Genomic DNA, 25,000 nt, shown 5'->3' with positions numbered 1-25,000 from the left:
TCCAGTTACAAACTAAAGTTTCCAAGCCCAATGACCTTAACTTACCTGTCAGATGTCTGTGAGGGACAGTATCAAACGCTTTGGCAAAATCCAGAAACACTATATCCACAGCCATTCCTCTGTCAAGGCTTCTACTCACCTCTTCATAAAAGCAAATTAGATTGGTTTGACAACTTCTATCCTCAGTAAACCCATGCTGGCTATCACTTATAATACTATTATCCCCTATGTATTCCTGTATGTAATCCCTTATAAGTCCTTCAAACAATTTACCCACAATGCACGTTAGACTTACCGGTCTATAATTGCCTGGCGAAGACCTGGAGCCCTTCTTGAAGATTGGTACCACATTAGCCTTGCGCCAGTCCCTTGGCACAATACCAGACACCAGAGAATCTCTAAATATCATGAACAAGGGTACAGATATTACTGAACTTACCTCTCTAAGAACTCTTGGGTGTAGTCCATCCGGTCCTGGAGATTTGCTTACATTTATATCACTTAACTTACCTTGTACCATCTCTACATTAAGCCAGTTCAGTACATTATATGATGTGTTACCAGCACTGACCTGGCCAATGTCAGCTCCTTCTTCCATAGTATATACAGAACTAAAGAACCCATTCAGTAGCTCCGCCTTCTCTTGATCGCCCGTGACAACCTCCCCATTATCATTATTAAGGGGTCCTACATGCTCTGCCCTTGGTTTTTTTGTATTTATATATCTAAAAAAATATTTTGGATTAGTTTTGCTTTCTTCGGCCACCTGTCTCTCATTTTGAATTTTTGCTGTTTTTATTACATTTTTACAGATTTTATTAAGCTCCTTGTACTGTTTAAATGATATAGCTGACCCATCAGATTTGTATTTTTTGAAGGCTATTTTTTTGTTGTTTATTGCTCTTTTAACCTCATTTGTCAGCCATGTAGGATTTAGTTTTAATCGTTTATATTTGTTCCCCTTTGGTATATATTTAGCTGTATAGTTATTTAGAGTCGATTTAAAGATGTCCCATTTACCTTCTGCATCAGCATTTGAGAACACCTCCCCCCAGTCTATGTCCTGTAGTGCAGCCCTCAACCCAGGGAAGTTTGCCTTTTTAAAGTTATATGTTTTTGCTTTCCCCGTCTGTCTTTGTTTTCTACATTTTAAGTCAAAAGTAACTATATTGTGGTCGCTATTCCCAAGGTTTTCCCGCACAGTTACATTACCAACCAGCTCTGCGTTGTTGGAAATGATCAGATCCAACAAGGCATCACTTCTTGTTGGGTCCTCCACAAACTGGCCCATAAAATTATCCTGCAATAAATTTAGGAATTTTCTCCCCTTTGTAGTTTTAGCCAACCCCCGGCCCCAATCTATATCTGGATAGTTAAAATCTCCCATTATTACCACTGTACCTGCCCGGGCGGCCCTCTCTATTTGTTTATACAGCCGACCTTCTATCTCTTCAGTGATATTAGGGGGTCTGTAAATTACACCAAATATTATTTTTTCAGTATTTCCCTCCTTTTGTAATTCTACCCACAGTGATTCCACCTCCTCAGAATCATCACACACTATGGCATCGTTCACATTGACTTTCATACCACTTCTTACATACAGACAGACTCCACCACCTTTTCTGTTCATTCTATCCTTGCGAAACAATGTAAACCCCTGCAGATTAACAGCCCAGTCATGCGAGGAGTCCAGCCATGTCTCAGTGACCCCAACCATATCAATATGTTCCTCCAGTATCAAGGCCTCAAGCTCCCCCATTTTATTTGCTAGGCTTCTGGCATTTGTGAACATACACTTTACATTTCCATTAAGTTTTACACATATAGTATCACTAATGGGATTTTCAGAGTTATTGGGGTTAATGTCATTTTTTGAGTTATAAGGGCTAATTGTACTATTTAAGTTATTGGGGCTAATGGGATTTTTTGAGTTATTGGGTCTAACGTTATTATTTAAGTTATTGGGGCTAATGGGATTTTTTGCGTTATTGCGTCTAACGTTGTTATTTAAGTTATTGGGGCTAACGGTATTTTTTGAGTTAATGGGGCTTATTGTAGTTATTGAGTTATTGGGGCTAATGGAATTTTTTGAATTACTGGGATTACAATTTTTCGGGCTACATTTATTTTTACAGCTGGTTTGTAACGCATGAATCTCCTTATCCACTGTTCTTAACCTCCCCCCACAGGACTCCTCTCGACCCGCCATTATGTCCTGACCCCTCTCTAACCTATCCATCCCACTGTCTGCTTTCTTTGCTTTATTATCCTCCCCCCAGTCAGCGTTTAATAGTTCTGAAGGGAGAATTAAACGCTTTAGCTCAGCGCTAGGGATCAAAGGTGTAATCGTTATCCCTCTGGAAACAGCAAAAAGTGGCTAATGGCAGCGGTGGGATTCAAACCCACGCCTCCAAAGAGACTGGAGCCTAAATCCAGCGCCTTAGACCGCTCGGCCACGCTACCACACACAACTGCTGCTTTTCAACCCTACCTGAGGACGCAGACCTAAGTAAGGGGCGAAATAATCATAGCCACCCCATCTAGGAACCGTACCCCGGTTTTCTGGAGATCTGGAGGAAGAATTAAAAGTTTTAGTGTGGCAGGTGAAGGTACTTAATGGTTCCATGGTGTAATGGTTAGCACTCTGGACTCTGAATCCAGTGATCCGAGTTCAAATCTTGGTGGGACCTTTCTTTACTTTCCTCTCATTACTCAGTACTGTATTAAAATTATTTAACCTTCTTCCAGATGTGAGCTTTTCAAATCTATAAATGCTGCTTCCATACCTTTGTGTTCTGTCGCCCCAAGGTGCAATTAGTTGAGAACTTGGATGAAAACTCATGCCTCAAAGAAACCCAGAGCACTCACATCCCCCCGGGAGCCATAATGCCAGAAATATGGGTTATCCAGGATTAGAAAATAAAGTTAAATTGCCTCTTTCTTCCAGAAACAGTGCCAGCTCTGGCTAGTATAGAGTGGATTTCCTGATTGGTTAACCTCTGTGAATATCCCTGGCTTTTGCAGCTCGGTGCAGATTATGGTGTACGCTGCTCTGTGCCTATGTTTCAGATCTAGGGAAGGATTAAGGCAAGACAGCAAGGGTCAGTTTTGTAGTTCTTCCTGTTCACCCTATTCATCACAGAGTACATCTGATCCCTGGGGATCCCTCCTCAAGGATTGTATTCCAGATTGTCCGCGCAACATCTTAGCAGGTGGTAATACAGCGCCCATACTGAGAGAGGGACGAGAGGTTCTCCTGCATTGAAAGGGGAAGCGCTGATTAGTTAGCTGGCGCCAGGTACCTGCCTCAACCAATCCATATTTTGGGCATGTAACGTGAGCTGAAAGAGCAAGTAAAAGCAAAAGCTACTCAATGGCAACGGTGGGATTTGAACCCACGCCCCCGAAGAGACTGGAGCCTTAATCCAGCGCCTTAGACCGCTCGGCCACGCTACCACATGGTGTGGCAGCTTTCCGACCCTACCTGGGGACACAGACCTAAGTAAAGGGCAAAACAAGCATAGCTTCCCCTTCGGGAATTCGGAGCCTGGTCACCTGCATGACAGGCAGGAATACTCACAACTATACTAACGAGGAACAACCTATGCCTGCTGCTCCATGGTAATGTCCTTAAAGGGTCAGCGTTTAATAGTTCTGGAGGGAGAATTAATCGCTTTAGCTCAGCGCTAGGGATCAAAGGTGTAATCTCGTTATCCCTCTGGAAACAGCAAAAAGTGCCTAATGGCAGCGGTGGGATTCGAACCCACGCCTCCAAGGAGACTGGAGCCTAAATCCAGCGCCTTAGACCGCTCGGCCACGCTACCACACACAACTGCTGCTTTTCAACCCTACCTGAGGACGCAGACCTAAGTAAGGGGCGAAATAATCATAGCCACCCCATCTGGGAACCGTACCCCGGTTTTCTGGAGATCTGGAGGAAGAATTAAAAGTTTTAGTGTGGCAGGTGAAGGTACTTAATGGTTCCATGGTGTAATGGTTAGCACTCTGGACTCTGAATCCAGTGATCCGAGTTCAAATCTCGGTGGGACCTTTCTTTACTTTCCTCCCATTACTCAGTACTGTATTAAAATTATTTAACCTTCTTCCAGATGTGAGCTTTTCAAATCCATAAATGCTGCTTCCATACCATTGTGTTCTGTCGCCCCAAGGTGCAATTAGTTGAGAACTTGGATGAAAACTCATGCCTCAAAGAAACCCAGAGCACTCACATCCTCCCGGGAGCCATAATGCCAGAAATATGGGTTATCCAGGATTAGAAAATAAAGTTAAATTGCCTCTTTCTTCCAGAAACAGTGCCAGCTCTGGCTAGTATAGAGTGGATTTCCTGATTGGTTAACCTCTGTGAATATCCCTGGCTTTTGCAGCTTTTGCAGCTTTTGCAGCTCGGTGCAGATTATGGTGTACACTGCTCTGTGCCTATGTTTCAGATCTAGGAAAGGATTAAGGCAAGACAGCAAGGGTCAGTTTTGTAGTTCTTCCTGTTCACCCTATTAATCACAGAGTACATCTGATCCCTGGGGATCCCTCCTCAAGGATTGTATTCCAGATTGTCCGCGCAACATCTTAGCAGGTGGTAATACAGCGCCCATACTGAGAGAGGGACGAGAGGTTCTCCTGCATTAAAAGGGGAAGCGCTGATTAGTTAGCTTGCGCCAGGTACCTGCCTCAACCAATCCATATTCTGGGCATGTAACGTGAGCTGAAAGAGCAAGTAAAAGCAAAAGCTACTCAATGGCAACGGTGGGATTCGAACCCACGCCCCCGAAGAGACTGGAGCCTTAATCCAGCGCCTTAGACCGCTTGGCCACGCTACCACATGGTGTTGCAGCTTTCCGACCCTACCTGGGGACACAGACCTAAGTAAAGGGCAAAACAAGCATAGCTTCCCCTTCGGGAATTCGGAGCCTGGTCACCTGCATGACAGGCAGGAATACTCACAACTATACTAACGAGGAACAACGTATGCCTGCTGCTCCATGGTAATGTCCTTAAAGGGTCAGCGTTTAATAGTTCTGGAGGGAGAATTAATCGCTTTAGCTCAGCGCTAGGGATCAAAGGTGTAATCTCGTTATCCCTCTGGAAACAGCAAAAAGTGCCTAATGGCAGCGGTGGGATTCAAACCCACGCCTCCAAAGGGTCTGGAGCCTAAATCCAGCGCCTTAGACCGCTCGGCCACGCTACCACACACAACTGCTGCTTTTCAACCCTACCTGAGGACGCAGACCTAAGTAAGGGGCGAAATAATCATAGCCACCCCATCTGGGATCCGTACCCCGGTTTTCTGGAGATCTGGAGGAAGAATTAAAAGTTTTAGTGTGGCAGGTGAAGGTACTTAATGGTTCCATGGTGTAATGGTTAGCACTCTGGACTCTGAATCCAGTGATCCGAGTTCAAATCTCGGTGGGACCTTTCTTTACTTTCCTCTCATTACTCAGTACTGTATTAAAATTATTTAACCTTCTTCCAGATGTGAGCTTTTCAAATCCATAAATGCTGCTTCCATACCTTTGTGTTCTGTCGCCCCAAGGTGCAATTAGTTGAGAACTTGGATGAAAACTCATGCCTCAAAGAAACCCAGAGCACTCACATCCCCCCGGGAGCCATAATGCCAGAAATATGGGTTATCCAGGATTAGAAAATAAAGTTAAATTGCCTCTTTCTTCCAGAAACAGTGCCAGCTCTGGCTAGTATAGAGTGGATTTCCTGATTGGTTAACCTCTGTGAATATCCCTGGCTTTTGCAGCTCGGTGCAGATTATGGTGTACGCTGCTCTGTGCCTATGTTTCAGATCTAGGGAAGGATTAAGGCAAGACAGCAAGGGTCAGTTTTGTAGTTCTTCCTGTTCACCCTATTCATCACAGAGTACATCTGATCCCTGGGGATCCCTCCTCAAGGATTGTATTCCAGATTGTCCGCGCAACATCTTAGCAGGTGGTAATACAGCGCCCATACTGAGAGAGGGACGAGAGGTTCTCCTGCATTGAAAGGGGAAGCGCTGATTAGTTAGCTGGCGCCAGGTACCTGCCTCAACCAATCGATATTCTGGGCATGTAACGTGAGCTGAAAGAGCAAGTAAAAGCAAAAGCTACTCAATGGCAACGGTGGGATTCGAACCCACGCCCCCGAAGAGACTGGAGCCTTAATCCAGCGCCTTAGACCGCTCGGCCACGCTACCACATGGTGTTGCAGCTTTCCGACCCTAGCTGGGGACATAGACCTAAGTAAAGGGCAAAACAAGCATAGCTTCCCCTTCGGGAATTCGGAGCCTGGTTACCTGCATGACAGGCAGGAATACTCACAACTATACTAACGAGGAACAACCTATGCCTGCTGCTCCATGGTAATGTCCTTAAAGGGTCAGCGTTTAATAGTCCTGAAGGGAGAATTAATCGCTTTAGCTCAGCGCTAGGGATCAAAGGTGTAATCTCGTTATACCTCTGGAAACAGCAAAAAGTGCCTAATGGCAGCGGTGGGATTCGAACCCACGCCTCCAAAGAGACTGGAGCTTAAATCCAGGCAGGAATACTCACAACTATACTAACGAGGAACAACCTATGCCTGCTGCTCCATGGTAATGTCCTTAAAGGGTCATAGTTACATAGTTACATAGTTAGTATGGTTGAAAAAAGACATACGTCCATCAAGTCCAACCAGGGGATTGAAGGGAAGGATGTAAGGGGATAAGGGAAAGGGATGTAGTTTTATAATTCTGCATAAGCATTAATGTTATTTTGTTCCAGGACTGTATCTAACCCTGCTTTAAAGCTGTTAATTGTTCCTGCTGTGACCCGTTCCTGAGGTAGACCATTCCATAAATTCACAGTCCTCACGGTAAAGAAGGCGTGCCGCCCCTTTAGACTAAACCTTTTCTTCTCCAGACGGAGGGAGTGCCCCCTCGTCCTTTGGGGGGGTTTAACCTGGAACAGTTTTTCTCCATATTTTTTGTATGGGCCATTTATATACTTATATACGTTTATCATATCTCCCCTTAAACGTCTCTTCTCAAGACTAAACAATTGTAACTCCTTTAATCGCTCCTCATAGCTAAGATGTTCCATGCCCCATATTAGTTTAGTCGCGCGTCTCTGCACCCTTTCCAACTCCGCAGTGTCCCTTTTATGAACAGGCGACCAAAACTGAACAGCATATTCCAGGTGAGGCCGTACCAATGCTTTATAAAGGGGGAGTATTATGTCCCTGCCCCTCGAGTCCATGCCTCTTTTTATACATGACAATATCCTGCCGGCTTTGGAAGCAGCAGCCTGACATTGCATGCTATTTTGTAGTCTGTGATCTACAAGTACACCCAGATCCTTCTCTACCAGTGACTCTGCCAGTTTAATCCCCCCTAAGACATACGACGCATGCAGGTTATTAGTACCCAGATGCATAACTTTACATTTATCCACATTGAACCTCATTTGCCAAGTGGATGCCCAGACACTTAGTCTATCCAAGTCATCTTGTAACTTATGCACATCCTCTATAGACTGTACCGTGCTACAAAGCTTGGTGTCATCTGCAAAGATAGAAACAGAGCTGTTAATACCATCCTCTATATCATTGATAAATAAATTAAACAGCAGCGGGCCCAGTACTGAACCTTGGGGTACACCACTAATAACCGGGGACCAATCAGAGTACGAATCATTTACCACCAATCTCTGGGTACGATCCATGAGCCAGTGTTCAATCCAGTTACAAACTAAAGTTTCCAAGCCCAATGACCTTAACTTACCTGTCAGATGTCTGTGAGGGACAGTATCAAACGCTTTGGCAAAATCCAGAAACACTATATCCACAGCCATTCCTCTGTCAAGGCTTCTACTCACCTCTTCATAAAAGCAAATTAGATTGGTTTGACAACTTCTATCCTCAGTAAACCCATGCTGGCTATCACTTATAATACTATTATCCCCTATGTATTCCTGTATGTAATCCCTTATAAGTCCTTCAAACAATTTACCCACAATGCACGTTAGACTTACCGGTCTATAATTGCCTGGCGAAGACCTAGAGCCCTTCTTGAAGATTGGTACCACATTAGCCTTGCGCCAGTCCCTTGGCACAATACCAGACACCAGAGAATCTCTAAATATCATGAACAAGGGTACAGATATTACTGAACTTACCTCTCTAAGAACTCTTGGGTGTAGTCCATCCGGTCCTGGAGATTTGCTTACATTTATATCACTTAACTTACCTTGTACCATCTCTACATTAAGCCAGTTCAGTACATTATATGATGTGTTACCAGCACTGACCTGGCCAATGTCAGCTCCTTCTTCCATAGTATATACAGAACTAAAGAACCCATTCAGTAGCTCCGCCTTCTCTTGATCGCCCGTGACAACCTCCCCATTATCATTATTAAGGGGTCCTACATGCTCTGCCTTGGTTTTTTTGTATTTATATATCTAAAAAAATATTTTGGATTAGTTTTGCTTTCTTCGGCCACCTGTCTCTCATTTTGAATTTTTGCTGTTTTTATTACATTTTTACAGATTTTATTAAGCTCCTTGTACTGTTTAAATGATATAGCTGACCCATCAGATTTGTATTTTTTGAAGGCTATTTTTTTGTTGTTTATTGCTCTTTTAACCTCATTTGTCAGCCATGTAGGATTTAGTTTTAATCGTTTATATTTGTTCCCCTTTGGTATATATTTAGCTGTGTAGTTATTTAGAGTCGATTTAAAGATGTCCCATTTACCTTCTGCATCAGCATTTGAGAACACCTCCCCCCAGTCTATGTCCTGTAGTGCAGCCCTCAACCCAGGGAAGTTTGCCTTTTTAAAGTTATATGTTTTTGCTTTCCCCCGTCTGTCTTTGTTTTCTACATTTTAAGTCAAAAGTAACTATATTGTGGTCGCTATTCCCAAGGTTTTCCCGCACAGTTACATTACCAACCAGCTCTGCGTTGTTGGAAATGATCAGATCCAACAAGGCATCACTTCTTGTTGGGTCCTCCACAAACTGGCCCATAAAATTATCCTGCAATAAATTTAGGAATTTTCTCCCCTTTGTAGTTTTAGCCAACCCCCGGCCCCAATCTATATCTGGATAGTTAAAATCTCCCATTATTACCACTGTACCTGCCCGGGCGGCCCTCTCTATTTGTTTATACAGCCGACCTTCTATCTCTTCAGTGATATTAGGGGGTCTGTAAATTACACCAAATATTATTTTTTCAGTATTTCCCTCCTTTTGTAATTCTACCCACAGTGATTCCACCTCCTCAGAATCATCACACACTATGGCATCGTTCACATTGACTTTCATACCACTTCTTACATACAGACAGACTCCACCACCTTTTCTGTTCATTCTATCCTTGCGAAACAATGTAAACCCCTGCAGATTAACAGCCCAGTCATGCGAGGAGTCCAGCCATGTCTCAGTGACCCCAACTATATCAATATGTTCCTCCAGTATCAAGGCCTCAAGCTCCCCCATTTTATTTGCTAGGCTTCTGGCATTTGTGAACATACACTTTACATTTCCATGAAGTTTTACACATATAGTATCACTAATGGGATTTTCAGAGTTATTGGGGTTAATGTCATTTTTTGAGTTATAAGGGCTAATTGTACTATTTAAGTTATTGGGGCTAATGGGATTTTTTGAGTTATTGGGTCTAACGTTATTATTTAAGTTATTGGGGCTAATGGGATTTTTTGCGTTATTGCGTCTAACGTTGTTATTTAAGTTATTGGGGCTAACGGTATTTTTTGAGTTAATGGGGCTTATTGTAGTTATTGAGTTATTGGGGCTAATGGAATTTTTTGAATTACTGGGATTACAATTTTTCGGGCTACATTTATTTTTACAGCTGGTTTGTAACGCATGAATCTCCTTATCCACTGTTCTTAACCTCCCCCCACATGACTCCTCTCGACCCGCCATTATGTCCTGACCCCTCTCTAACCTATCCATCCCACTGTCTGCTTTCTTTGCTTTATTATCCTCCCCCCAGTCAGCGTTTAATAGTTCTGAAGGGAGAATTAAACGCTTTAGCTCAGCGCTAGGGATCAAAGGTGTAATCGTTATCCCTCTGGAAACAGCAAAAAGTGGCTAATGGCAGCGGTGGGATTCAAACCCACGCCACCAAAGAGACTGGAGCCTAAATCCAGCGCCTTACACCGCTCGGCCACGCTACCACACACAACTGCTGCTTTTCAACCCTACCTGAGGACGCAGACCTAAGTAAGGGGCGAAATAATCATAGCCACCCCATCTGGGAACCGTACCCCGGTTTTCTGGAGATCTGGAGGAAGAATTAAAAGTTTTAGTGTGGCAGGTGAAGGTACTTAATGGTTCCATGGTGTAATGGTTAGCACTCTGGACTCTGAATCCAGTGATCCGAGTTCAAATCTCGGTGGGACCTTTCTTTACTTTCCTCTCATTACTCAGTACTGTATTAAAATTATTTAACCTTCTTCCAGATGTGAGCTTTTCAAATCCATAAATGCTGCTTCCATACCTTTGTGTTCTGTCGCCCCAAGGTGCAATTAGTTGAGAACTTGGATGAAAACTCATGCCTCAAAGAAACCCAGAGCACTCACATCCCCCCGGGAGCCATAATGCCAGAAATATGGGTTATCCAGGATTAGAAAATAAAGTTAAATTGCCTCTTTCTTCCAGAAACAGTGCCAGCTCTGGCTAGTATAGAGTGGATTTCCTGATTGGTTAACCTCTGTGAATATCCCTGGCTTTTGCAGCTCGGTGCAGATTATGGTGTACGCTGCTCTGTGCCTATGTTTCAGATCTAGGGAAGGATAAAGGCAAGACAGCAAGGGTCAGTTTTGTAGTTCTTCCTGTTCACCCTATTCATCACAGAGTACATCTGATCCCTGGGGATCCCTCCTCAAGGATTGTATTCCAGATTGTCCGCGCAACATCTTAGCAGGTGGTAATACAGCGCCCATACTGAGAGAGGGACGAGAGGTTCTCCTGCATTAAAAGGGGAAGCGCTGATTAGTTAGCTGGCGCCAGGTACCTGCCTCAACCAATCCATATTCTGGGCATGTAACGTGAGCTGAAAGAGCAAGTAAAAGCAAAAGCTACTCAATGGCAACGGTTGGATTCGCACCCACACCCCCGAAGAGACTGGAGCCTTAATTCAGCGCCTTAGACCGCTCGGCCACGCTACCACATGGTGTTGCAGCTTTCCGACCCTACCTGGGGACATAGACCTAAGTAAAGGGCAAAACAAGCATAGCTTCCCCTTCGGGAATTCGGAGCCTGGTTACCTGCATGACAGGCAGGAATACTCACAACTATACTAACGAGGAACAACCTATGCCTGCTGCTCCATGGTAATGTCCTTAAAGGGTCATAGTTACATAGTTAGTATGGTTGAAAAAAGACATACGTCCATCAAGTCCAACCAGGGGATTGAAGGGAAGGATGTAAGGGGATAAGGGAAAGGGATGTAGTTTTATAATTCTGCATAAGCATTAATGTTATTTTGTTCCAGGACTGTATCTAACCCTGCTTTAAAGCTGTTAATTGTTCCTGCTGTGACCCGTTCCTGAGGTAGACCGTTCCATAAATTCACAGTCCTCACGGTAAAGAAGGCGTGCCGCCCCTTTAGACTAAACCTTTTCTTCTCCAGACGGAGGGAGTGCCCCCTCGTCCTTTGGGGGGGTTTAACCTGGAACAGTTTTTCTCCATATTTTTTGTATGGGCCATTTATATACTTATATACGTTTATCATATCCCCCCTTAAACGTCTCTTCTCAAGACTAAACAATTGTAACTCCTTTAATCGCTCCTCATAGCTAAGATGTTCCATGCCCCATATTAGTTTAGTCGCGCGTCTCTGCACCCTTTCCAACTCCGCAGTGTCCCTTTTATGAACAGGCGACCAAAACTGAACAGCATATTCCAGGTGAGGCCGTACCAGTGCTTTATAAAGGGGGAGTATTATGTCCCTGCCCCTCGAGTCCATGCCTCTTTTTATACATGACAATATCCTGCCGGCTTTGGAAGCAGCAGCCTGACATTGCATGCTATTTTGTAGTCTGTGATCTACAAGTACACCCAGATCCTTCTCTACCAGTGACTCTGCCAGTTTAATCCCCCCTAAGACATACGACGCATGCAGGTTATTAGTACCCAGATGCATAACTTTACATTTATCCACATTGAACCTCATTTGCCAAGTGGATGCCCAGACACTTAGTCTATCCAAGTCATCTTGTAACTTATGCACATCCTCTATAGACTGTACCGTGCTACAAAGCTTGGTGTCATCTGCAAAGATAGAAACAGAGCTGTTAATACCATCCTCTATATCATTGATAAATAAATTAAACAGCAGCGGGCCCAGTACTGAACCTTGGGGTACACCACTAATAACCGGGGACCAATCAGAGTACGAATCATTTACCACCACTCTCTGGGTACGATCCATGAGCCAGTGTTCAATCCAGTTACAAACTAAAGTTTCCAAGCCCAATGACCTTAACTTACCTGTCAGATGTCTGTGAGGGACAGTATCAAACGCTTTGGCAAAATCCAGAAACACTATATCCACAGCCATTCCTCTGTCAAGGCTTCTACTCACCTCTTCATAAAAGCAAATTAGATTGGTTTGACAACTTCTATCCTCAGTAAACCCATGCTGGCTATCACTTATAATACTATTATCCCCTATGTATTCCTGTATGTAATCCCTTATAAGTCCTTCAAACAATTTACCCACAATGCACGTTAGACTTACCGGTCTATAATTGCCTGGCGAAGACCTGGAGCCCTTCTTGAAGATTGGTACCACATTAGCCTTGCGCCAGTCCCTTGGCACAATACCAGACACCAGAGAATCTCTAAATATCATGAACAAGGGTACAGATATTACTGAACTTACCTCTCTAAGAACTCTTGGGTGTAGTCCATCCGGTCCTGGAGATTTGCTTACATTTATATCACTTAACTTACCTTGTACCATCTCTACATTAAGCCAGTTCAGTACATTATATGATGTGTTACCAGCACTGACCTGGCCAATGTCAGCTCCTTCTTCCATAGTATATACAGAACTAAAGAACCCATTCAGTAGCTCCGCCTTCTCTTGATCGCCCGTGACAACCTCCCCATTATCATTATTAAGGGGTCCTACATGCTCTGCCCTTGGTTTTTTTGTATTTATATATCTAAAAAAATATTTTGGATTAGTTTTGCTTTCTTCGGCCACCTGTCTCTCATTTTGAATTTTTGCTGTTTTTATTACATTTTTACAGATTTTATTAAGCTCCTTGTACTGTTTAAATGATATAGCTGACCCATCAGATTTGTATTTTTTGAAGGCTATTTTTTTGTTGTTTATTGCTCTTTTAACCTCATTTGTCAGCCATGTAGGATTTAGTTTTAATCGTTTATATTTGTTCCCCTTTGGTATATATTTAGCTGTATAGTTATTTAGAGTCGATTTAAAGATGTCCCATTTACCTTCTGCATCAGCATTTGAGAACACCTCCCCCCAGTCTATGTCCTGTAGTGCAGCCCTCAACCCAGGGAAGTTTGCCTTTTTAAAGTTATATGTTTTTGCTTTCCCCGTCTGTCTTTGTTTTCTACATTTTAAGTCAAAAGTAACTATATTGTGGTCGCTATTCCCAAGGTTTTCCCGCACAGTTACATTACCAACCAGCTCTGCGTTGTTGGAAATGATCAGATCCAACAAGGCATCACTTCTTGTTGGGTCCTCCACAAACTGGCCCATAAAATTATCCTGCAATAAATTTAGGAATTTTCTCCCCTTTGTAGTTTTAGCCAACCCCCGGCCCCAATCTATATCTGGATAGTTAAAATCTCCCATTATTACCACTGTACCTGCCCGGGCGGCCCTCTCTATTTGTTTATACAGCCGACCTTCTATCTCTTCAGTGATATTAGGGGGTCTGTAAATTACACCAAATATTATTTTTTCAGTATTTCCCTCCTTTTGTAATTCTACCCACAGTGATTCCACCTCCTCAGAATCATCACACACTATGGCATCGTTCACATTGACTTTCATACCACTTCTTACATACAGACAGACTCCACCACCTTTTCTGTTCATTCTATCCTTGCGAAACAATGTAAACCCCTGCAGATTAACAGCCCAGTCATGCGAGGAGTCCAGCCATGTCTCAGTGACCCCAACTATATCAATATGTTCCTCCAGTATCAAGGCCTCAAGCTCCCCCATTTTATTTGCTAGGCTTCTGGCATTTGTGAACATACACTTTACATTTCCATTAAGTTTTACACATATAGTATCACTAATGGGATTTTCAGAGTTATTGGGGTTAATGTCATTTTTTGAGTTATAAGGGCTAATTGTACTATTTAAGTTATTGGGGCTAATGGGATTTTTTGAGTTATTGGGTCTAACGTTATTATTTAAGTTATTGGGGCTAATGGGATTTTTTGAGTTATTGCGTCTAACGTTGTTATTTAAGTTATTGGGGCTAACGGTATTTTTTGAGTTAATGGGGCTTATTGTAGTTATTGAGTTATTGGGGCTAATGGAATTTTTTGAATTATTGGGATTACAATTTTTCGGGCTACATTTATTTTTACAGCTGGTTTGTAACGCATGAATCTCCTTATCCACTGTTCTTAACCTCCCCCCACAGGACTCCTCTCCACCCGCCATTATGTCCTGACCCCTCTCTAACCTATCCATCCCACTGTCTGCTTTCTTTGCTTTATTATCCTCCCCCCAGTCAGCGTTTAATAGTTCTGAAGGGAGAATTAAATTTAGCTCAGCGCTAGGGATCAAAGGTGTAATCGTTATCCCTCTGGAAACAGCAAAATGTGCCTAATGGCAGCAGTGGGATTCGAACCCACGCCTCCAAAGAGACTGGAGCCTAAATCCAGCGCCTTAGACTGCTCGGCCACGCTACCACACACAACTGCTGCTTTTCAACCCTACCTGAGGACGCAGACCTAAGTAAGGGGCGAAATAATCATAGCCACCCCATCTGGTAACCGTACCCCGGTTTTCTGGAGATCTGGAGGAAGAATTAAAAGTTTTAGTTTGGCAGGTGAAGATGCTTAATGGTTCCATGGTGTAATGGTTCGCACTGTGGACTCTGAATCCAGTGATCCGAGTTCAAATCTCGGTGGGACCTTTCTTTACTTTCCTCTCATTACTCAGTACTGTATTAAAATTATTTAACCTTCTTCCAGATGTGAGCTTTTCAAATCCATAAATGCTGCTTCCATACCTTTGTGTTCTGTCGCCCCGAGGTGCAATTAGTTGAGAACTTGGATGAAAACTCATGCCTCAAAGAAACCCAGAGCACTCACATCCCCCCGGGAGCCATAATGCCAGACATATGTGTTATTCAGGATTAGAAAATAAAGTTAAATTGCCTCTTTCTTCCAGAAACAGTGCCAGCTCTGGCTAGTATAGAGTGGAGTTCCTGATTGGTTAACCTCTGTGAATATCCCTGGCTTTTGCAGCTCGGTGCAGATTATGGTGTACGCTGCTCTGTGCCTATGTTTTAGATTTAGGGAAGGATTAAGGCAAGACAGCAAGGGTCAGTTTTGTAGTTCTTCCTGTTCACCCTATTCATCACAGAGTACATCTGATCCCTGGGGATCCCTCCTCAAGGATTGTATTCCAGATTGTCCTCGCAACATCTTAGCAGGTGGTAATACAGCGCCCATACTGAGAGAGGGACGAGAGGTTCTCCTGCATTGAAAGGGGAAGCGCTGATTAGTTAGCTGGCGCCAGGTACCTGCCTCAACCAATCCATATTCTGGGCATGTAACATGAGCTGAAAGAGCAAGTAAAAGCAAAAGCTACTCAATGGCAACGGTGGGATTCGAACCCACGCCCCCGAAGAGACTGGAGCCTTAATCCAGCGCCTTAGACCGCTCGGCCACGCTACCACATGGTGTTGCAGCTTTCCGACCCTACCTGGGGACACAGACCTAAGTAAAGGGCAAAACAAGCATAGCTTCCCCTTCGGGAATTCAGAGCCTGGTCACCTGCATGACAGGCAGGAATACTCACAACTATACTAACGAGGAACAACGTATGCCTGCTGCTCCATGGTAATGTCCTTAAAGGGTCAGCGTTTAATAGTTCTGGAGGGAGAATTAATCGCTTTAGCTCAGCGCTAGGGATCAAAGGTGTAATCTCGTTATCCCTCTGGAAACAGCAAAAAGCACCTAATGGCAGCGGTGGGACTCGAACCCACACCTCCAAAGAGACTGGAGCCTAAATTTACGCACACAACTGCTGCTTTTCAACCCTACCTGAGGACGCAGACCTAAGTAAGGGGCAAAATAATCATAGCCACCCCATCTGGGAACCGTACCCCGGTTTTCTGGAGATCTGGAGGAAGAATTAAAAGTTTTAGTGTGGCAGGTGAAGGTACTTAATGGTTCCATGGTGTAATGGTTAGCACTCTGGACTCTGAATCCAGTGATCCGAGTTCAAATCTCGGTGGGACCTTTCTTTACTTTCCTCTCATTACTCAGTACTGTATTAAAATTATTTAACCTTCTTCCAGATGTGAGCTTTTCAAATCCATAAATGCTGCTTCCATACCTTTGTGTTCTGTCGCCCCAAGGTGCAATTAGTTGAGAACTTGGATGAAAACTCATGCCTCAAAGAAACCCAGAGCACTCACATCCCCCCGGGAGCCATAATGCCAGAAATATGGGTTATCCAGGATTAGAAAATAAAGTTAAATTGCCTCTTTCTTCCAGAAACAGTGCCAGCTCTGGCTAGTATAGAGTGGATTTCCTGATTGGTTAACCTCTGTGAATATCCCTGGCTTTTGCAGCTCGGTGCAGATTATGGTGTACGCTGCTCTGTGCCTATGTTTCAGATCTAGGGAAGGATTAAGGCAAGACAGCAAGGGTCAGTTTTGTAGTTCTTCCTGTTCACCCTATTCATCACAGAGTACATCTGATCCCTGGGGATCCCTCCTCAAGGATTGTATTCCAGATTGTCCGGCAACATCTTAGCAGGTGGTAATACAGCGCCCATACTGAGAGAGGGACGAGAGGTTCTCCTGCATTGAAAGGGGAAGCGCTGATTAGTTAGCTGGCGCCAGGTACCTGCCTCAACCAATCCATATTCTGGGCATGTAACGTGAGCTGAAAGAGCAAGTAAAAGCAAAAGCTACTCAATGGCAACGGTGGGATTCAAACCCACGCCCCCGAAGAGACTGGAGCCTTAATCCAGCGCCTTAGACCGCTCGGCCACGCTACCACATGGTGTTGCAGCTTTCTGACCCTACCTGGGGACACAGACCTAAGTAAAGGGCAAAACAAGCATAGCTTCCCCTTCGGGAATTCGGAGCCTGGTCACCTGCATGACAGGCAGGAATACTCACAACTATACTAACGAGGAACAACCTATGCCTGCTGCTCCATGGTAATGTCCTTAAAGGGTCAGCGTTTAATAGTTCTGGAGGGAGAATTAATCGCTTTAGCTCAGCGCTAGGGATCAAAGGTGTAATCTCGTTATCCCTCTGGAAACAGCAAAAAGTGCCTAATGGCAGCAGTGGGATTCGAACCCACGCCTCCAAAGAGACTGGAGCCTAAATCCAGCGCACACAACTGCTGCTTTTCAACCCTACCTGAGGACGCAGACCTAAGTAAGGGGCGAAATAATCATAGCCACCCCATCTGGGAACCGTACCCCGGTTTTCTGGAGATCTGGAGGAAGAATTAAAAGTTTTAGTGTGGCAGGTGAAGGTACTTAATGGTCCCATGGTGTAATGGTTAGCACTCTGGACTCTGAATCCAGTGATCCGAGTTCAAATCTCGGTGGGACCTTTCTTTACTTTCCTCTCATTACTCAGTACTGTATTAAAATTATTTAACCTTCTTCCAGATGTGAGCTTTTCAAATCCATAAATGCTGCTTCCATACCTTTGTGTTCTGTCGCCCCAAGGTGCAATTAGTTGAGAACTTGGATGAAAACTCATGCCTCAAAGAAACCCAGAGCACTCACATCCCCCCGGGAGCCATAATGCCAGAAATATGGGTTATCCAGGATTAGAAAATAAAGTTAAATTGCCTCTTTCTTCCAGAAACAGTGCCAGCTCTGGCTAGTATAGAGTGGATTTCCTGATTGGTTAACCTCTGTGAATATCCCTGGCTTTTGCAGCTCGGTGCAGATTATGGTGTACGCTGCTCTGTGCCTATGTTTCAGATCTAGGGAAGGATTAAGGCAAGACAGCAAGGGTCAGTTTTGTAGTTCTTCCTGTTCACCCTATTCATCACAGAGTACATCTGATCCCTGGGGATCCCTCCTCAAGGATTGTATTCCAGATTGTCCGCGCAACATCTTAGCAGGTGGTAATACAGCGCCCATACTGAGAGAGGGACGAGAGGTTCTCCTGCATTGAAAGGGGAAGCGCTGATTAGTTAGCTGGCGGCAGGTACCTGCCTCAACCAATCCATATTCTGGGCATGTAACGTGAGCTGAAAGAGCAAGTAAAAGCAAAAGCTACTCAATGGCAACGGTGGGATTCGAACCCACGCCCCCGAAGAGACTGGAGCCTTAATCCAGCGCCTTAGACCGCTCGGCCACGCTACCACATGGTGTTGCAGCTTTCCGACCCTACCTGGGGACACAGACCTAAGTAAAGGGCAAAACAAGCATAGCTTCCCCTTCGGGAATTCGGAGCCTGGTCACCTGCATGACAGGCAGGAATACTCACAACTATACTAACGAGGAACAACCTATGCCTGCTGCTCCATGGTAATGTCCTTAAAGGGTCAGCGTTTAATAGTTCTGGAGGGAGAATTAATCGCTTTAGCTCAGCGCTAGGGATCAAAGGTGTAATCTCGTTATCCCTCTGGAAACAGCAAAAAGTGCCTAATGGCAGCAGTGGGATTCGAACCCACGCCTCCAAAGAGACTGGAGCCTAAATCCAGCGCCTTAGACCGCTCGGCCACGCTACCACACACAACTGCTGCTTTTCAACCCTACCTGAGGACGCAGACCTAAGTAAGGGGCGAAATAATCATAGCCACCCCATCTGGGAACCGTACCCCGGTTTTCTGGAGATCTGGAGGAAGAATTAAAAGTTTTAGTGTGGCAGGTGAAGGTACTTAATGGTTCCATGGTGTAATGGTTAGCACTCTGGACTCTGAATCCAGTGATCCGAGTTCAAATCTCGGTGGGACCTTTCTTTACTTTCCTCTCATTACTCAGTACTGTATTAAAATTATTTAACCTTCTTCCAGATGTGAGCTTTTCAAATCCATAAATGCTGCTTCCATACCTTTGTGTTCTGTCACCCCAAGGTGCAATTAGTTGAGAACTTGGATGAAAACTCATGCCTCAAAGAAACCCAGAGCACTCACATCCCCCCGGGAGCCATAATGCCAGAAATATGGGTTATCCAGGATTAGAAAATAAAGTTAAATTGCCTCTTTCTTCCAGAAACAGTGCCAGCTCTGGCTAGTATAGAGTGGATTTCCTGATTGGTTAACCTCTGTGAATATCCCTGGCTTTTGCAGCTCGGTGCAGATTATGGTGTACGCTGCTCTGTGCCTATGTTTCAGATCTAGGGAAGGATTAAGGCAAGACAGCAAGGGTCAGTTTTGTAGATCTTCCTGTTCACCCTATTCATCACAGAGTACATCTGATCCCTGGGGATCCCTCCTCAAGGATTGTATTCCAGATTGTCCGCGCAACATCTTAGCAGGTGGTAATACAGCGCCCATACTGAGAGAGGGACGAGAGGTTCTCCTGCATTGAAAGGGGAAGCGCTGATTAGTTAGCTGGCGGCAGGTACCTGCCTCAACCAATCCATATTCTGGGCATGTAACGTGAGCTGAAAGAGCAAGTAAAAGCAAAAGCTACTCAATGGCAACGGTGGGATTCGAACCCACGCCCCCGAAGAGACTGGAGCCTTAATCCAGCGCCTTAGACCGCTCGGCCACGCTACCACATGGTGTTGCAGCTTTCCGACCCTACCTGGGGACACAGACCTAAGTAAAGGGCAAAACAAGCATAGCTTCCCCTTCGGGAATTCGGAGCCTGGTCACCTGCATGACAGGCAGGAATACTCACAACTATACTAACGAGGAACAACCTATGCCTGCTGCTCCATGGTAATGTCCTTAAAGGGTCAGCGTTTAATAGTTCTGGAGGGAGAATTAATCGCTTTAGCTCAGCGCTAGGGATCAAAGGTGTAATCTCGTTATCCCTCTGGAAACAGCAAAAAGTGCCTAATGGCAGCAGTGGGAGCAGTGGGATTCAAACCCACGCCTCCAAAGAGACTGGAGCCTAAATCCAGCGCCTTAGACCGCTCGGCCACGCTACCACACACAACTGCTGCTTTTCAACCCTACCTGAGGACGCAGACCTAAGTAAGGGGCGAAATAATCATAGCCACCCCATCTGGGAACCGTACCCCGGTTTTCTGGAGATCTGGAGGAAGAATTAAAAGTTTTAGTGTGGCAGGTGAAGGTACTTAATGGTTCCATGGTGTAATGGTTAGCACTCTGGACTCTGAATCCAGTGATCCGAGTTCAAATCTCGGTGGGACCTTTCTTTACTTTCCTCTCATTACTCAGTACTGTATTAAAATTATTTAACCTTCTTCCAGATGTGAGCTTTTCAAATCCATAAATGCTGCTTCCATACCTTTGTGTTCTGTCGCCCCAAGGTGCAATTAGTTGAGAACTTGGATGAAAACTCATGCCTCAAAGAAACCCAGAGCACTCACATCCCCCCGGGAGCCATAATGCCAGAAATATGGGTTATCCAGGATTAGAAAATAAAGTTAAATTGCCTCTTTCTTCCAGAAACAGTGCCAGCTCTGGCTAGTATAGAGTGGATTTCCTGATTGGTTAACCTCTGTGAATATCCCTGGCTTTTGCAGCTCGGTGCAGATTATGGTGTACGCTGCTCTGTGCCTATGTTTCAGATCTAGGGAAGGATTAAGGCAAGACAGCAAGGGTCAGTTTTGTAGATCTTCCTGTTCACCCTATTCATCACAGAGTACATCTGATCCCTGGGGATCCCTCCTCAAGGATTGTATTCCAGATTGTCCGCGCAACATCTTAGCAGGTGGTAATACAGCGCCCATACTGAGAGAGGGACGAGAGGTTCTCCTGCATTGAAAGGGGAAGCGCTGATTAGTTAGCTGGCGGCAGGTACCTGCCTCAACCAATCCATATTCTGGGCATGTAACGTGAGCTGAAAGAGCAAGTAAAAGCAAAAGCTACTCAATGGCAACGGTGGGATTCGAACCCACGCCCCCGAAGAGACTGGAGCCTTAATCCAGCGCCTTAGACCGCTCGGCCACGCTACCACATGGTGTTGCAGCTTTCCGACCCTACCTGGGGACACAGACCTAAGTAAAGGGCAAAACAAGCATAGCTTCCCCTTCGGGAATTCGGAGCCTGGTCACCTGCATGACAGGCAGGAATACTCACAACTATACTAACGAGGAACAACCTATGCCTGCTGCTCCATGGTAATGTCCTTAAAGGGTCAGCGTTTAATAGTTCTGGAGGGAGAATTAATCGCTTTAGCTCAGCGCTAGGGATCAAAGGTGTAATCTCGTTATCCCTCTGGAAACAGCAAAAAGTGCCTAATGGCAGCAGTGGGATTCGAACCCACGCCTCCAAAGAGACTGGAGCCTAAATCCAGCGCCTTAGACCGCTCGGCCACGCTACCACACACAACTGCAGCTTTTCAACCCTACCTGAGGACGCAGACCTAAGTAAGGGGCGAAATAATCATAGCCACCCCATCTGGGAACCGTACCCCGGTTTTCTGGAGATCTGGAGGAAGAATTAAAAGTTTTAGTGTGGCAGGTGAAGGTACTTAATGGTTCCATGGTGTAATGGTTAGCACTCTGGACTCTGAATCCAGTGATCCGAGTTCAAATCTCGGTGGGACCTTTCTTTACTTTCCTCTCATTACTCAGTACTGTATTAAAATTATTTAACCTTCTTCCAGATGTGAGCTTTTCAAATCCAGAAATGCTGCTTCCATACCTTTGTGTTCTGTCGCCCCAAGGTGCAATTAGTTGAGAACTTGGATGAAAACTCATGCCTCAAAGAAACCCAGAGCACTCACATCCCCCCGGGAGCCATAATGCCAGAAATATGGGTTATCCAGGATTAGAAAATAAAGTTAAATTGCCTCTTTCTTCCAGAAACAGTGCCAGCTCTGGCTAGTATAGAGTGGATTTCCTGATTGGTTAACCTCTGTGAATATCCCTGGCTTTTGCAGCTCGGTGCAGATTATGGTGTACGCTGCTCTGTGCCTATGTTTCAGATCTAGGGAAGGATTAAGGCAAGACAGCAAGGGTCAGTTTTGTAGTTCTTCCTGTTCACCCTATTCATCACAGAGTACATCTGATCCCTGGGGATCCCTCCTCAAGGATTGTATTCCAGATTGTCCGCGCAACATCTTAGCAGGTGGTAATACAGCGCCCATACTGAGAGAGGGACGAGAGGTTCTCCTGCATTGAAAGGGGAAGCGCTGATTAGTTAGCTGGCGCCAGGTACCTGCCTCAACCAATCCATATTCTGGGCATGTAACGTGAGCTGAAAGAGCAAGTAAAAGCAAAAGCTACTCAATGGCAACGGTGGGATTCGAACCCACGCCCCCGAAGAGACTGGAGCCTTAATCCAGCGCCTTAGACCGCTCGGCCACGCTACCACATGGTGTTGCAGCTTTCCGACCCTACCTGGGGACACAGACCTAAGTAAAGGGCAAAACAAGCATAGCTTCCCCTTCGGGAATTCAGAGCCTGGTCACCTGCATGACAGGCAGGAATACTCACAACTATACTAACGAGGAACAACCTATGCCTGCTGCTCCATGGTAATGTCCTTAAAGGGTCAGCGTTTAATAGTTCTGGAGGGAGAATTAATCGCTTTAGCTCAGCGCTAGGGATCAAAGGTGTAATCTCGTTATCCCTCTGGAAACAGCAAAAAGTGCCTAATGGCAGCAGTGGGATTCGAACCCACGCCTCCAAAGAGACTGGAGCCTAAATCCAGCGCACACAACTGCTGCTTTTCAACCCTACCTGAGGACGCAGACCTAAGTAAGGGGCGAAATAATCATAGCCACCCCATCTGGGAACCGTACCCCGGTTTTCTGGAGATCTGGAGGAAGAATTAAAAGTTTTAGTGTGGCAGGTGAAGGTACTTAATGGTTCCATGGTGTAATGGTTAGCACTCTGGACTCTGAATCCAGTGATCCGAGTTCAAATCTCGGTGGGACCTTTCTTTACTTTCCTCTCATTACTCAGTACTGTATTAAAATTATTTAACCTTCTTCCAGATGTGAGCTTTTCAAATCCATAAATGCTGCTTCCATACCTTTGTGTTCTGTCGCCCCGAGGTGCAATTAGTTGAGAACTTGGATGAAAACTCATGCCTCAAAGAAACCCAGAGCACTCACATCCCCCCGGGAGCCATAATGCCAGACATATGTGTTATTCAGGATTAGAAAATAAAGTTAAATTGCCTCTTTCTTCCAGAAACAGTGCCAGCTCTGGCTAGTATAGAGTGGAGTTCCTGATTGGTTAACCTCTGTGAATATCCCTGGCTTTTGCAGCTCGGTGCAGATTATGGTGTACGCTGCTCTGTGCTTATGTTTCAGATTTAGGGAAGGATTAAGACAAGACAGCAAGGGTCAGTTTTGTAGTTCTTCCTGTTCACCCTATTCATCACAGAGTACATCTGATCCCTGGGGATCCCTCCTCAAGGATTGTATTCCAGATTGTCCGCGCAACATCTTAGCAGGTGGTAATACAGCGCCCATACTGAGAGAGGGACGAGAGGTTCTCCTGCATTGAAAGGGGAAGCGCTGATTAGTTAGCTGGCGCCAGGTACCTGCCTCAACCAATCGATACTCTGGGCATGTAACGTGAGCTGAAAGAGCAAGTAAAAGCTAAAGCTACTGAATGGCAACGGTGGGATTCGAACCCACGCCCCCGAAGAGACTGGAGCCTTAATCCAGCGCCTTAGACCGCTCGGCCACGCTACCACATGGTGTTGCAGCTTTCTGACCCTACCTGGGGACACAGACCTAAGTAAAGGGCAAAACAAGCATAGCTTCCCCTTCGGGAATTCGGAGCCTGGTCACCTGCATGACAGGCAGGAATACTCACAACTATACTAACGAGGAACAACGTATGCCTGCTGCTCCATGGTAATGTCCTTAAAGGGTCAGCGTTTAATAGTTCTGGAGGGAGAATTAATCGCTTTAGCTCAGCGCTAGGGATCAAAGGTGTAATCTCGTTATCCCTCTGGAAACAGCAAAAAGTGCCTAATGGCAGGAGTGGGATTCGAACCCACGCCTCCAAAGAGACTGGAGCCTAAATCCAGCCCCTTAGACTGCTCGGCCACGCTACCACACACAACTGCTGCTTTTCAACCCTACCTGAGGACGCAGACCTAAGTAAGAGGCGAAATAATCATAGCCACCCCATCTGGTAACCGTACCCCGGTTTTCTGGAGATCTGGAGGAAGAATTTAAAGTTTTAGTGTGGCAGGTGAAGGTACTTAATGGTTCCATGGTGTAATGCTTAGCACTCTGGACTCTGAATCCAGTGATCCGAGTTCAAATCTCGGTGGGACCTTTCTTTACTTTCCTCTCATTACTCAGTACTGTATTAAAATTATTTAACCTTCTTCCAGATGTGAGCTTTTCAAATCCATAAATGCTGCTTCCATACCATTGTGTTCTGTCACCCCAAGGTGCAATTAGTTGAGAACTTGGATGAAAAACCATGCCTCAAAGAAACCCAGAGCACTCACATCCCCCCGGGAGCCATAATGCCAGAAATATGGGTTATCCAGGATTAGAAAATAAAGTTAAATTGCCTCTTTCTTCCAGAAACAGTGCCAGCTCTGGCTAGTATAGAGTGGATTTCCTGATTGGTTAACCTCTGTGAATATCCCTGGCTTTTGCAGCTCGGTGCAGATTATGGTGTACGCTGCTCTGTGCCTATGTTTCAGATCGAGGGAAGGATTAAGGC

General features: G+C 45.1%; 29 non-coding genes across 29 annotated transcripts; 11 read left to right on the top strand and 18 right to left on the bottom strand.

Moving 5' to 3' along the window:
* Nucleotides 1-2,384: 2,384 nt before the first annotated feature.
* Nucleotides 2,385-2,466, bottom strand: TRNAL-UAG (transfer RNA leucine (anticodon UAG)). Its single transcript has one exon. It is a non-coding gene; the product is annotated as a tRNA-Leu (tRNA).
* A 155-nt stretch (nt 2,467-2,621) lies between these two features.
* Nucleotides 2,622-2,693, top strand: TRNAQ-CUG (transfer RNA glutamine (anticodon CUG)). The gene has a single exon. It is a non-coding gene; the product is annotated as a tRNA-Gln (tRNA).
* A 684-nt stretch (nt 2,694-3,377) lies between these two features.
* Nucleotides 3,378-3,459, bottom strand: TRNAL-AAG (transfer RNA leucine (anticodon AAG)). The gene has a single exon. It is a non-coding gene; the product is annotated as a tRNA-Leu (tRNA).
* Nucleotides 3,460-3,745: 286 nt separating this feature from the next.
* TRNAL-UAG (transfer RNA leucine (anticodon UAG)) lies at nt 3,746-3,827 on the bottom strand. Its single transcript has one exon. It is a non-coding gene; the product is annotated as a tRNA-Leu (tRNA).
* Nucleotides 3,828-3,982: 155 nt separating this feature from the next.
* Nucleotides 3,983-4,054, top strand: TRNAQ-CUG (transfer RNA glutamine (anticodon CUG)). The gene has a single exon. It is a non-coding gene; the product is annotated as a tRNA-Gln (tRNA).
* A 702-nt stretch (nt 4,055-4,756) lies between these two features.
* Nucleotides 4,757-4,838, bottom strand: TRNAL-AAG (transfer RNA leucine (anticodon AAG)). Its single transcript has one exon. It is a non-coding gene; the product is annotated as a tRNA-Leu (tRNA).
* A 286-nt stretch (nt 4,839-5,124) lies between these two features.
* Nucleotides 5,125-5,206, bottom strand: TRNAL-UAG (transfer RNA leucine (anticodon UAG)). The gene has a single exon. It is a non-coding gene; the product is annotated as a tRNA-Leu (tRNA).
* A 155-nt stretch (nt 5,207-5,361) lies between these two features.
* TRNAQ-CUG (transfer RNA glutamine (anticodon CUG)) lies at nt 5,362-5,433 on the top strand. Its single transcript has one exon. It is a non-coding gene; the product is annotated as a tRNA-Gln (tRNA).
* Nucleotides 5,434-6,117: 684 nt separating this feature from the next.
* Nucleotides 6,118-6,199, bottom strand: TRNAL-AAG (transfer RNA leucine (anticodon AAG)). The gene has a single exon. It is a non-coding gene; the product is annotated as a tRNA-Leu (tRNA).
* A 3,902-nt stretch (nt 6,200-10,101) lies between these two features.
* On the bottom strand, nt 10,102-10,183 carry TRNAL-UAG (transfer RNA leucine (anticodon UAG)). The gene has a single exon. It is a non-coding gene; the product is annotated as a tRNA-Leu (tRNA).
* Nucleotides 10,184-10,338: 155 nt separating this feature from the next.
* TRNAQ-CUG (transfer RNA glutamine (anticodon CUG)) lies at nt 10,339-10,410 on the top strand. Its single transcript has one exon. It is a non-coding gene; the product is annotated as a tRNA-Gln (tRNA).
* Nucleotides 10,411-14,836: 4,426 nt separating this feature from the next.
* TRNAL-UAG (transfer RNA leucine (anticodon UAG)) lies at nt 14,837-14,918 on the bottom strand. The gene has a single exon. It is a non-coding gene; the product is annotated as a tRNA-Leu (tRNA).
* A 911-nt stretch (nt 14,919-15,829) lies between these two features.
* TRNAL-AAG (transfer RNA leucine (anticodon AAG)) lies at nt 15,830-15,911 on the bottom strand. The gene has a single exon. It is a non-coding gene; the product is annotated as a tRNA-Leu (tRNA).
* Nucleotides 15,912-16,407: 496 nt separating this feature from the next.
* Nucleotides 16,408-16,479, top strand: TRNAQ-CUG (transfer RNA glutamine (anticodon CUG)). Its single transcript has one exon. It is a non-coding gene; the product is annotated as a tRNA-Gln (tRNA).
* A 683-nt stretch (nt 16,480-17,162) lies between these two features.
* TRNAL-AAG (transfer RNA leucine (anticodon AAG)) lies at nt 17,163-17,244 on the bottom strand. Its single transcript has one exon. It is a non-coding gene; the product is annotated as a tRNA-Leu (tRNA).
* A 497-nt stretch (nt 17,245-17,741) lies between these two features.
* Nucleotides 17,742-17,813, top strand: TRNAQ-CUG (transfer RNA glutamine (anticodon CUG)). The gene has a single exon. It is a non-coding gene; the product is annotated as a tRNA-Gln (tRNA).
* A 684-nt stretch (nt 17,814-18,497) lies between these two features.
* On the bottom strand, nt 18,498-18,579 carry TRNAL-AAG (transfer RNA leucine (anticodon AAG)). Its single transcript has one exon. It is a non-coding gene; the product is annotated as a tRNA-Leu (tRNA).
* Nucleotides 18,580-18,865: 286 nt separating this feature from the next.
* Nucleotides 18,866-18,947, bottom strand: TRNAL-UAG (transfer RNA leucine (anticodon UAG)). The gene has a single exon. It is a non-coding gene; the product is annotated as a tRNA-Leu (tRNA).
* A 155-nt stretch (nt 18,948-19,102) lies between these two features.
* TRNAQ-CUG (transfer RNA glutamine (anticodon CUG)) lies at nt 19,103-19,174 on the top strand. The gene has a single exon. It is a non-coding gene; the product is annotated as a tRNA-Gln (tRNA).
* A 684-nt stretch (nt 19,175-19,858) lies between these two features.
* Nucleotides 19,859-19,940, bottom strand: TRNAL-AAG (transfer RNA leucine (anticodon AAG)). The gene has a single exon. It is a non-coding gene; the product is annotated as a tRNA-Leu (tRNA).
* A 295-nt stretch (nt 19,941-20,235) lies between these two features.
* Nucleotides 20,236-20,317, bottom strand: TRNAL-UAG (transfer RNA leucine (anticodon UAG)). Its single transcript has one exon. It is a non-coding gene; the product is annotated as a tRNA-Leu (tRNA).
* A 155-nt stretch (nt 20,318-20,472) lies between these two features.
* TRNAQ-CUG (transfer RNA glutamine (anticodon CUG)) lies at nt 20,473-20,544 on the top strand. The gene has a single exon. It is a non-coding gene; the product is annotated as a tRNA-Gln (tRNA).
* Nucleotides 20,545-21,228: 684 nt separating this feature from the next.
* Nucleotides 21,229-21,310, bottom strand: TRNAL-AAG (transfer RNA leucine (anticodon AAG)). The gene has a single exon. It is a non-coding gene; the product is annotated as a tRNA-Leu (tRNA).
* A 286-nt stretch (nt 21,311-21,596) lies between these two features.
* Nucleotides 21,597-21,678, bottom strand: TRNAL-UAG (transfer RNA leucine (anticodon UAG)). The gene has a single exon. It is a non-coding gene; the product is annotated as a tRNA-Leu (tRNA).
* A 155-nt stretch (nt 21,679-21,833) lies between these two features.
* Nucleotides 21,834-21,905, top strand: TRNAQ-CUG (transfer RNA glutamine (anticodon CUG)). The gene has a single exon. It is a non-coding gene; the product is annotated as a tRNA-Gln (tRNA).
* Nucleotides 21,906-22,589: 684 nt separating this feature from the next.
* On the bottom strand, nt 22,590-22,671 carry TRNAL-AAG (transfer RNA leucine (anticodon AAG)). The gene has a single exon. It is a non-coding gene; the product is annotated as a tRNA-Leu (tRNA).
* Nucleotides 22,672-23,168: 497 nt separating this feature from the next.
* Nucleotides 23,169-23,240, top strand: TRNAQ-CUG (transfer RNA glutamine (anticodon CUG)). Its single transcript has one exon. It is a non-coding gene; the product is annotated as a tRNA-Gln (tRNA).
* Nucleotides 23,241-23,924: 684 nt separating this feature from the next.
* On the bottom strand, nt 23,925-24,006 carry TRNAL-AAG (transfer RNA leucine (anticodon AAG)). Its single transcript has one exon. It is a non-coding gene; the product is annotated as a tRNA-Leu (tRNA).
* Nucleotides 24,007-24,529: 523 nt separating this feature from the next.
* On the top strand, nt 24,530-24,601 carry TRNAQ-CUG (transfer RNA glutamine (anticodon CUG)). The gene has a single exon. It is a non-coding gene; the product is annotated as a tRNA-Gln (tRNA).
* The last annotated feature ends 399 nt before the right edge of the window (nt 24,602-25,000 follow it).

Source organism: Hyla sarda, chromosome 4 (genome assembly GCF_029499605.1).
Source record: "Hyla sarda isolate aHylSar1 chromosome 4, aHylSar1.hap1, whole genome shotgun sequence".
NCBI lineage: Eukaryota > Metazoa > Chordata > Amphibia > Anura > Hylidae > Hyla > Hyla sarda.
This window is presented reverse-complemented; position numbering and strand designations above follow the sequence as displayed.